At 39.7% G+C, this 12,086-nt stretch overlaps 1 protein-coding gene across 1 annotated transcript in view; it reads left to right on the top strand.

Moving 5' to 3' along the window:
- The first annotated feature begins 1,700 nt into the window (after positions 1-1,700).
- WDR48 (WD repeat domain 48) overlaps positions 1,701-12,086 on the top strand; it is an 81,451-nt gene continuing 71,065 nt past the window's right edge. Inside the window, exon 1 of the mRNA XM_070944360.1 lies at positions 1,701-1,718. The gene's annotated coding sequence lies outside the window, so the exon portion shown is untranslated. The remainder of the gene's footprint in view (positions 1,719-12,086) is intronic.

The raw sequence follows: 12,086 nt of genomic DNA, 5'->3' as shown, positions 1-12,086 counted from the left end.
GTGGTATTTTTAACAACCGGTTCTCTGCCCTAATGACCTGCTGGGTAGACGTGGCTAGGGGCGGGTCATGTGACTGGATGGGAGTGAGTGACATCGAGTTGGCCACGCCCACCCAGGTTTTGTGGCTCCCAGTGTTTTTTTTTGTGGCAAACGGGTCCAAATGGCTCTTGAGTGTTTAAGGTTGCAGACCCCGATGTAAGGATACACTACGGACTGTTGTGTATAAATGCCCACCGTTGTCCATCCCCAGGCATGATAAGGGTTAACACCTCATCCACCTAGATCCTCCCCTGACCCCTCCTTACCTCAGCTCCGCCTCCCAGGTACTTAAGACATGGTCCAGGCATCCAGAGGTCGCTTCCAGCCAAATACCTGTAATAGAAACATTGATCAATAAAGAGAATTGATTCACTGCATCCTGTGTTTGGAGTTATTGGGTAAGATCCTAGAAATAAATCACACGGACGCAGTAACAAAGAAAGATGAGAGCTATATACTCAGTTCTCCGATCAAGGGGAGCCGGTGTTGGAAGGGAAATCCATCTGGTTCAGTTCCAAGCGGGGATAAAGACTGTTGGAAGAAACATCCTTCTGGGTTCTGCTCCAAGTGGGGAAAACAGACACTGGAAACATGGAGACTGCTTGGAAAGATGGTTTAATGGTGGACAGGATCACATGGCTTGAGTTCCTGAACAGAAAAGGGGCAGATACAGTAAATCCTCGGGTTTTTATGCTCTCTCTGGCTCTGCATTTCTTGGGGCCCCAAAAGAGTATCCTGATTGGTTGTCAGACTCCCAGGGGGTGGGGGCCTTGCTGGCTGATGGTCACATGTGCTTCCCAGGTCACATGTGGTGAGTTTCTGCTGCTATTGTGTAGAGGGCTAATCCCATCTTTGGTAATTCCTACTATGGCTCTGCCTGAAGGAGGCAGATCTTTGTTATGTAGAATAGACTGGCCCAGGCCTTAATGGCCCATTGACAAAGGGTGGGGGGCAGGAAGGTGGGAGCTGCTTTGTCTGTAAAATATGCTTCTAATATTTCTCATCCAGGGAAATATAATATTCTGCCTTTTTCATATTTCCTAAAATATTTCACTCTTCCAGGAAAGGGGTGGGTGCTAACTTCCTACAAGACGCTGGAAATAACATGCTGATTGGAAAGACTCTGTTTATTGATGACCAGAACCAACACACAGACACAGCATGCAGTTCTGTTAGTTTAGCTTATGCTAACTTGTGATGCCTGCGGGGTTGAATATGCCCGCCTGCTGCAGCCGATAACGTCCTGTCCAAATCTTGCGTGACAAAAAAAAATCTCAAACGCGGCTTCACAATAACCGCTGTTATATGTCTGTAGAAATTCTCAGTCATCCTGGTCATGGTTATCTCAAAGGTGCTGTTCCAAAAGCTGAGAAGCTTCTTGGATGAGAAGCAAAACGTATTCAAAGAAACAAAACCCCAAGAAAGTCCAGTTGCCTTTTGGAAAAACACCTTTGGCACAACCGCTGCTCTAGCAACCGTGCAAAACACACCCACACATTAAAAACCCATTTTCCACGCCATCACGCCTCTGTGCCTGAGTTTTAAAGAAGATGACACAGCAGTCCCCGCCTCTAGAGGTGGGACTTCCAGTCGGTTTAAGCTTCTCGGTCATGACAGTGTCAACATGTAAGATGGCTGCTCATCACCGACAGACGACGGCGGGGCGGCGGAAAGTGCAGGTGAAGGAGGCGAAAAGGGCCTTTGGTCGGGAGGGCGAAACTGAAGCGACGGCTGGGGAGGCGCGTGAGGATCGTGGTGGTCCAGTTACGCTGCGTGAGGAGACAAAAGAGCGAGCGGCGTGATGATTTGGCGGGTAGAGCAAGGGGCCAAGGGCGGGATGGCCCCGATTGCAGCCAGCCTTCTTCACCTTGTCTCCCTCATCTGTGGGGCTTCGCCTTGTATCATCTCTCGGCTCCGTGTGCCTAGGTCCGGAGGGTGTCACGTTGGGGGAGGTTGAAGGCGGGTCGGCGTTTTGTGCTGCTTGGAGGCGTAAAGTTTTCTACCATGTTGTGTTGCCAGGGTATAAGAGATGGATGGTGGCTTTTCCCCCCGGCAAATCGCTTTCCCTCGGCCCAAACTAAATGAACAAAATAAAGCAACTCCGAAGACCTTTCACATCCGAATTGGGTGGGTCATTTCACTGCCTAGAGTCCATTGGAGTTGGGCGGCTAAAATTCAAATTAATACATAATTTCACAGGTCTAATATAATATGAGATGGGGTGGGACTGGGAAAAAGTTTCAAGGGCTTGCTTGAAATCTCCATTCCGCCGTGAACCTGTGAGGGACTTGGTGTTATTCCGCTTTTTAGCGTAGCCTACCTTACAGAAGATAAAAAAGTGTAATATTGATAAGGTGTCTACACCGACAGTCTTGGGTCTTGTTGAAGTATACTACTTTGTGTTTTAGTGAGTTGAGAAGTTTGCTGAAAAAGAGTGAAAAAATAATCCCATTGAAATCTGTGGCAGGGATATGATGAACTTGGAATAGGTTTCTCTCTCACTAATGGCCTGAACAAAATGTGACCAAAGTTTATTTATTAAACTTATATCCTGCCCATCTCTCTTAGAGGCTCAGTAACTCTAGCTTTCCACTTCTGCAGGCACTATCCTAAACCACTCCTAATGCTGTTTAACTGATTGTCTTAGACTAGAGCACTGATGGCTAACCTTTTTGTAGTGTGCGCATGTGACAGCGCATGCACCCGCCCCCACCAATAATGCAATGCGGGCGTGACCCCCTGCGTGCCCCGCCCCCTTGCACATGCGCGCGTGGACCCCCTGTGCTCCCCTCGCACCCCGTTTTGACCCTAGTAGGTCTCCCTGCAGCCTCCTGTGAGCAAAAGTGGGCCGCGGGGGGGACACACTGTACCCCCCCGCGCCCCGTTTTGGGCCTAGTAGGCCTCCCTGCACTTATAACCCATAATGCAATGTGTGCACTCCCCCCACCCCCACACATGCTCGCACATCTCCCGCATATGTGCCCCGCCCCCTGCACATGTGCAGCAGACAGCCAAAAATCAGCTGGCTGGCAGGAGGTGCGCGCGCATGTGCGGTGGAGCTGAGCTGAGGCGACAGCTTGTGTGCCCACAGAAAGGCCTCTGCGTGCCACAGTTATTAGCTTTTCCTATTGTCCATTGTCCATCCTGGAGGTACATCCAGTTCTTGGTAATGTCACCGTGTGCCATATTTTCTCTACTTGTTGATGATTGTCTTCACTGTGTACCATGTTATATCCAATGCCTTGGAAATTTTTTGTACCCTTCTCCTGACTGATACATTCCAACAATGAGATCACTTTGATGCTTTGTAAGCTCTTTGCAGACCATAGCTTTTGCTGTAAGAGGCAACTGAGTAAATGTCAAAAGAATTTTGCTAGAACACCTGAACTTTATATGGGCTTGATTAGAGTTACTTTAACTAATGGCAGGTGTGTACTGACTACTATGGTATTTAATGTCAGTTTGACTGTGATTCTCCTGCCCACCTAGCAGTTCAAAAGCATGCAAATGTGAGTAGATAAATAGGTGCCACTTCGGTGAGAATGTAACAGTGTTCCATGTGCCTCAGTGTATAGTCATGCTTGCCACATGACCATGGAAATGTCTTTGGACAACACTGGCTCCCTCAGCTAAGAAACAGAGCTGAGTACCGCCCCCTAGAGTTGGAATTAACTGGACAGAAGAAACCTTTGACTGTGATTGGTCAATTCTGAACACAGCCACATCCCTACTTATAAGAGGGTGTGCACACTTATGCAGCTACATTATTGTAAGTTTTTTATTTTTATTTCCCCCTAAAAGATTTCAGTTGGTTTTTCAGTGGATTTGTACAGCTTATATGTTATATTAAAGGGGGGGAAATCTGTATTTTGATCTGATTTTTTTACATCTCAAAAACCTGGTATTTTAACAGGGGTGTGTAGACTTTTTACATCCACTGTATAATTGTAATTCTCAGATTTTTTTTGAGCTTTAGGCTTTTCTTTCTAGCTTTCCATATAGGGATGCTTTTAATTATGTATATCACTCTGCCTAGAGGACCAGAGGAATGAATGCTAATAGAAATATTGCCAAAAGTAAGGCTATTAATCAGTGTAATTACAGTTGGATAGGGCAGATTAGGCATTCAAATCCAACCCTATGATCAGTGAGGAAATTAAAGCGTTCATGATGTAGAATCAGTGATCAGCATGCTTGAGGAAATGGCTAAGTTTGCAGAAGTACAGCAAGCATTGTTTTTAAAAAATGTCCTCTCCCCGCAAAGAAGAAACAGAACAACAATAACACACCAGGTCCAGATGGCATCCTGGCAGAATTCTACAAATCAGAACATCAGTCAATAGACAACATCCTATTACAGGTCCTGAATGAAGCAATTTCAGAAGCTAAGATACCTACATCATGGACAGAGACAATTATTACACTGATACATAAAGAAGACTCAGACCCAACTCAAATCAAAAACTACAGACCCATATCGCTTTTGAATGTGGATTATAAATTACTTATGTCAATAATGTCACAAAGAATGAAGAATTTTATTGCGGACTATATTCACCCAGATCAAAACGGATTCATCCCAAACAGACAGATCAAAAATAACACAAGGACAATAATTAATATCCTGGAATATTACGAACAGAAATCGAATGAACAAATGGCCTTGCTCTTCCTTGATGCGCAAAAGGCGTTTGACAACCTCAGTTGGACATTTTTAATATTACAATTAGAAAAAATGAGAATTGGTGACAAATTTCTAAATATGATCAAAACAATAGGCTTCCGGTTTGACTTCCGTCGCTGTCAGATGGTCCCTAGGGACCGCCAGCCCCGTCGCCCGTAAAGAGCCGCCTTTACAACTGAAAGGCGGCTCGAAAAACTCCATTTCCATAAGGAAATGTGAGATAGAGCAGGCGAGGGCAGGTAGAGCCCTCTGCGAAGTCCCCAGAGTTTTTCTTTTACTCTTGGGACGAAGCAGGATGAGGCTCCCTATTTCCTTCGCCGCCGCTCCGGGCTTCGGGAGACCTCTGCCTTTTGCAGAGCCAGGCGACGAGATCAAACCTTTCAACGAAAAACAACAGATTGCTTAATTAAAAAGGACGAGATCTGGACCTGGGACCCCAAATTGCAAGTATTTTTAACGATTTTACAAGCGTTTCTAAGTGAAGGAAAAAAAAAAGCTTAAAATGGCGACCGCTGAGGCTTGAGAAGTAGCCAAAAGTGAAAGTCCTTCCATAACAAGTTACAAAGTAGCGGAGCAAACAGTGCTGTCAAGAATAGAGAAAAGAAAAATTTCTATTCTAAGTTTCTTTTTTTCTTGGAGATTTGATATTGATCTTGTTTGGAGAGAAGTCCTCTTTCTTTAAAAAGAGTTTATCTGTGTGGCAGGATGGCGTTAAAATTAACAGCCAGACAAACAAGCAGCGGGGGGAGGGGTTCCCCCATTTACAATTATGTGAACAAGCTTCGAGTTTACAGACTCAGAAGAATGGTTTTAATTTAAAAGAATTTGTTTTGAAGGAAATGGCAAGACATGACGAGATTGTGAACCAGAGTTTGGAAAAATTTAAGCAGGAAATTAAAGAACTCATACAATTAAAGTATGATAACTTACAACGAAAGATTGTAACAGTGACTAATGCTTTCTCAGAAATAGTTATAAAGATGGATACAAATATCAAGTTATTAGAGTCTAAAATGGAGGAAGTTGATGATAAGATTTATAATTTGAACAATAAAATACAAAGAATGGAAAATGATTTGATAAATATTCAAGACAATAGCTCTGAAGTAAAGTCTAAAAAGGAAGCTGATCACGAGACTTACAATGCAGAAAATATAAAACAAGGGATTGAAAAAGAAGTTACAATGATGCAATACAGGCTCACAGAATTTGCGGTTAGAATGAGAGGGTTACAGGAAAATAATAGAGATGATTTAAGAAAAATATCTGCTGAAGTTCTGGCCGGGATTTTAAAGATTCATCCAGAGGAGGTATCTTGTAAGATCGACAAGGCCTATAGAGTAAATTCTTGGATTGCAAAGCAAAGGCAATTGCCTAGAGATGTGATCTATTTTACAGATAAAGAAATAAGAAATGATATTGTGCAAAAATCTTTTAATTCCACTCTACAACTGCATGGAAGAAAGATCTGGATATATAAAGAGTTGCCGCCCAAGATATTAAAAGATAGAAAGAAATTCGGATTTTTGGTGACTGAGCTAAAGAAACAAAACATCTCATTTAGGTGGGATGTCCCAGTTGGTATAATATTGAGATACCAAGGAGAAAGATACCAACTAAATATTGTTGAAAAAGCGGAAGAATTTTACTATAAGGTTCTTAAAATGGGTTCAACATCTTCATGTATAATACATGAGTGGAATAAAGAAAAGCAAAATCAACAAGAGATAGAAATTCAGGATAAGCAGAAGGAGATGGAAGTAATGGAAAAACAACAAGTCACAGAGGACTTTGTAGATGAGTTGCTTCTGGATTCTCCTTCAGAGGTTACAGCTGGACTATTTATAAATACAAGAGAGGCGGCTTTGGATTCTAATGGGATGATTTATCAATTTTCAGACCAGCATAGAAATCAATCAGTCGACATACAACCCATAGAAAAGAAACCAGAATGGAGACTTAAGCCACAAAAGCAAAACCAACAAGATCAAGTTATAGATCATCATGAAAACCAAATAGTTGATACACAATTTATAGAAAGAAAATCAGGATGGAGATCTAACCCACAAAAAGTCAAGAAAAGAAGAAGCAGGTCTTACAAAAACAAAAACTTTTAAACTAAACAACAGTGCAATGCCAGTTATCTAAGAGATGATTGAATATATGACAAGATAGCTGAGGCAAAGTATTGATTTATATTATCCTGAGGACAGTGACAGACCTCTGCAGTGCTGTACTTTTGGGATGTGAAAAGGGCCTTAAACTGAATGGATTGGAATTATCTATTTTGGATTCTTTGATAAATGTATTACATTTATGCTGAGCTACAAGGCAAGAGAGTTATGGGATTGGGGCACGCAGAAGATCTGGTTGTTACCCTATTACGTTGGTTGGAATTAATAATTTAGATGAAAGACACTACTATAGACACTATATGGATTACAAACATAAAGTCACTCGGGTGGTTGTTTATTATATATCAAGACATCTATTGTTGATGGGGGCAGATGGTAATTGAAGATACCGAACATGCTGTTGGAATTAGGATATGATGTTACCCTAATATGGGTGATGGAGTTAACAATCCAGCTGAAAGACACTACAGAAGATATTATATGGATTACAAGCTTAAAGTCATTTGAGGATTTTATTTATATAAGGGAATACTTCTTAGTGGTGTGGGCAGAAGAATGAAGATATTAAGAACTATTATGTATGGTAGTCCTGTATGAAAGTGGGTGGAGATAGGTTAGCTTATTGATTGTTTAGTTGAAGAAAAGGGATATTATGTTTAGATATGAATATATGTAAAAGATTTGAGTTAAGAGATATATTTATGGGGGTGGAGGAAACGGGTAGACTATGAGTTGAATAAATGTTAAACTAGGATTTATTATATAGTTTTATAGTGGAAGGTTGCTTTGAAATGTCATATTAATATACAAAAAAGATTTGACTTAAGAGATATATGTATGGGGGAGGAGAAAAAGAGTAGAATATGAGTAGAAATTGTTAAATTGGGGAATATAATAATATGCTAAATTAGGAGTCATTATATAATGTTATAGTATGAAATGTATAGTATAAGGGGGATATAATAATATTAGAAAGAAAGGGTCAGCATATGGGGGATGGAGCATGGGGATGGTAAAGTATTATATAATCTGTTATGAATTTGGGTTTTACTTTGAAGAAGCCACAGGGGAAGGGGAGGGCGAGGGGGGGTTAGGGAGGAGGGGGGGGGAAAAGGAGGAAAAATTTGTATTTGAAAAACTTTTTCAATAAAAAACAACAACAATATACTCCAACCAAACAGCGAAAGTATGGATAAATGGTGAGACAACGGACCAATTCGAAATATTGAAGGGAGTAAGACAAGGATGTCCTTTATCTCCTATATTATTTATATTGGCACTAGAAACTCTGTTGAATGAAATTAGGAACAATAATGACATAAAAGGAACGAAAATAAAAAACCAGGAGTACAAATTACAAGCATTCGCCGACGACGTAGTATTTATTTTAGAACGACCAAAACAATCAGGAATGGAATTATTGAAGAAGATAGAACAATATGGTGAAGTGGCTGGATTGAAAATCAACAGACAAAAAACAAAACTACTAACTAAAAATTTGACGAAAACACAGGAGAAAGAATTGGAAGATGTGTTAGAAATACAAATAACAACTAAAATAAAATATTTAGGCATATGGCTCACCAACAAGGCATCAACCCTCAAAGAAGACAATTATAATAAATTGGCTAAACAAATTCAAAAGGACCTAGATGTATGGAGCAAATTGAGATTATCATTTTTAGGCAAAATTGCCTTGATTAAAATGACAGTTCTACCAAAATTACTATATTTATTTAGAGTAATACCGATAAATCCAGGGAAATCATACTTTAAAGATCTGGATAAAATGACTCTAAAATACATCTGGCAAGGAAAGAGAGCAAGGATCAAATTGAAGCATTTGCAAGACACCAGAGAGAGGGGCGGTCTAGGACTTCCGGACTGGCAAACATACTACACTGCTGCAGCATTAACTTGGATAAAAGACTGGATCACACTTAAAAATAAACGCACATTAGCATTAGAAGGATTTGACCTGTGGAAAGGCTGGCATGCATTCTTATGGGAGGAAGAACCCAGGCAACATGAACACTTTAGGAAATATTATATTAGACACTCATTAGCGACAATTTGGATGGAAATAAGGCGAAAACACTATGACCAAATTCCAAGATGGATATCAACTATGGAGGCTCAAATTTATCCGAATACAATGGACATTGATAAAATGAAAACCTACGATGAATTGTTGAATACAGAAGGGGAAATGAAAACAAGAGAGGAACTGAGACAGCAAGGTACAGACATAGATTGGTGGCCCTATTTGCAGGTGAAATCAAGACACAAAATGGATATGAAAAAATTTGGAATTCAAAAGGAATGGAATGAATTAGATAAAATTATACTGCAATCTGATGATAAATTAATAACAAAGGTATATAACTACTTATTAAAATACAAATTGGAGGAAGAAGTAGTGAAGGAAAATATGATCACGTGGGCCAAAAATTTCGGATACAATATCAAATTGGAAAATTGGGAGAAATTGTGGAAAGTAAATATAAAATTGACAATGTCTGTACCTTACAAAGAAATACATACAAGATGTATTATAGGTGGCATCTCCCCCCCGCACGTCTGGCAAAGATGTTCCCAAATAACACTCAAAACAGCTGGAAATGTAAAACTCATAAGGGAACCTATTACCACATGTGGTGGGCATGCCCAAAGGTGAAAACATTCTGGAAAACAATCCAAAAACAACTGGAAGAAATTACCTCCCAGAAAGTGCCACTTTGACCAGAAACATATCTACTAGGAATACTGACAAAAGACTACAAAAAAGAAATAAAATACCTGATAATACACATTTTGACAGCAGTTAGAATCACTTTCGCACAAACATGGAAACTGGAAGACACGCCATCAGAGGAGCGGATAATACAAAAAATAATGGAATGCGCGGAGATGGACAGACTGACAAAGGAAATACAGGAAAAGGAAGACACAGACTACTATTTAATTTGGCACAAATGGTATGATTCGCTAGAGAAAAAGAAGGTAAAATAAGGGAATACCACCCAAGAACACAAAAATGAGGAAATGGAATTGCATATCGTCAAATAAATATCGTTATATAATGAAAGATATACATATTTAGATATACAAATATTTAATTACCGTGATAACTCTACTATCAAAGTTCAGGTATTATACTTGATTTTAATGTTTAGTTTGTTTATGTATAGTATGTTTGTTTGTATGTATGTATATTTATGTTTTGTGTTATGTCAATAAAAATTAAAAAAAAATGTCCTCTCCCCATGCACTCTAGTGAGGACAGCCTAATAAGTCTAGAATATGTTGAAGAAAGAAACTGGTCTGAGCAGAAGACAAAATGAAAGGAACTGCTTCTAGTTTTTACATCTAAAATTTGTTACTACCAGTTCTGTGGGCGTGGCTTGGTGGGGGGTAATGTGACTGGGTGGGCGTGGCCAACTTTTTTTTTTTTACTTTTAAAAGCATTTTTTCTACAACCTTAAGAGGTTGCAGAAAAAAATGCTTTTAGAAGCCTCTGACGATCAAGTAACTCAGCTGGGATCGCCAGAGGCTTTTAAAGGCATTTTTTTTTTCCTACAACCTCTTCAGCAGAAGAGGTTGTAGAAAAAATGCTTTTACAAGTAAAAAAAAAAAGCCTCTGATGATCACGCAGCTCAGCTGGGCATGGGGGGGCAGGGATTTTTGCTACTGGTTCTCTGAACCACCCGCTGCCATCGCTACCAGATCGGGCGATCCGGTCCGAACCGGGAGCATTTCACCCCTGCTATTATTCCTGCAATACATTGCAGGAATAATAGGTGTAGAAATAATAACTGCACCATTGTATTATGCCCTATTTGAGAGTGCCCTCAGTTTCTAGTTCATTTAATTCACTACTTAAACTAGTTCATTGGACAGAAAGTGTTACTCCAGTTCTTTTCTATATCCATTAGCTTCCTGTCACCAAGAGGACACTTTTTGACATGCTGATTTTGTTCTCAGAACACAAAGAAATCGGACTAATAGCTTGTCTCCATATTATGCAATATACTATTGTGTTCATAATTATATCTACAAAACAAAATAGCTATATCTATCAGGTCTCAGATTTAAGAAATCAGGTGAAATTGTGAAATATCTCATTTCTTTTAGTTATTATAGACATTAATGAACTCAGTGCTGTCATGTAATAAGACCACACTGTACCCACACAAGGGACCTGTATATGTAGACTGGGAATGGGACAAACATCCCAGTATTTGTAGAAGTCTTTTTATTTTTAAAAAATGATGAGTTCTCTAAAGCCCAGTGTGAACTGAAATTCCTTTGTGAACAAGGAATGCTAATTATACAGTAGTGGCCAAAATTGTGGAAACCTTTTGGGAAAAGTGTATTTTTGAGGTTTGATGGCTAATAACACCACTTTTTTTGGGGTGGAGTTTCAAGATAATCATATTCCACTGCTGGAATGGCCTGGGAATAGACCAGACCTTAACCCAATTGAAAATCTATGGAGCCGACTAAAGAAACTTGTTAGTCAGAAGCAACCCAGCAATAAAACCCAGTTAATAGAAGCAATCATTCAATCTTGGTCTCACATTATAACAGCTGCAGAACTAAAAGACTTGGTTCACTCCATGGGAAGACGTTGTAAGGCCGTAATTCATGCTAAAGGTTACCCAACTAAGTATTAACTGATGTGATAATGTTTGTATATCTCGTTTTTTCTACGTGTTTCACTTTTCTTCTTTATACTGTAACTGCTATTATAATAGCAAATCATTCATAAAAGTTATTGCATTACATTCTTGATTAAATTATCTTTCTATTGATATATAATTTTATGGTATTACTCCAAAAAAAAGTGGTGGTATTAGCTACTTTTAGAAAATAGACTTTTCCCAAAAGGTTTCCACAATTTTGGCCACTACTGTAGTTTGGGAATTAGCATGAAAACATGGATTAAAAGAGGGGTAAGATGGGGTGTGTAGGAGCAGATCCTCTGTGTTACAGCGAGTTGTTTTCCAGAGATTGTACACCTGTTACAATGTGAGAAGTTTAGGTCAAAAACGCATGTGGGCAATAAAAGCTGTTAGAGGTTCCATTTCAAGCAGGTGAAGATTCTCCCATCATTAAACCATCTGTGGATCAAGTGGGCTTCATGAAACACCATGGGCCTTTTTATTTAGAATAAATTTGGCATGGGCATTTATCATAGATGCACAATAGCAATAGCAATAGCACTT

The sequence above is a fragment of the Pituophis catenifer genome, unplaced genomic scaffold (assembly GCF_029215685.1).
Source record: "Pituophis catenifer annectens isolate HBS135680 unplaced genomic scaffold, rPitCat1.0.hap2 SCAF_5, whole genome shotgun sequence".
NCBI lineage: Eukaryota > Metazoa > Chordata > Lepidosauria > Squamata > Colubridae > Pituophis > Pituophis catenifer.
This window is presented reverse-complemented; position numbering and strand designations above follow the sequence as displayed.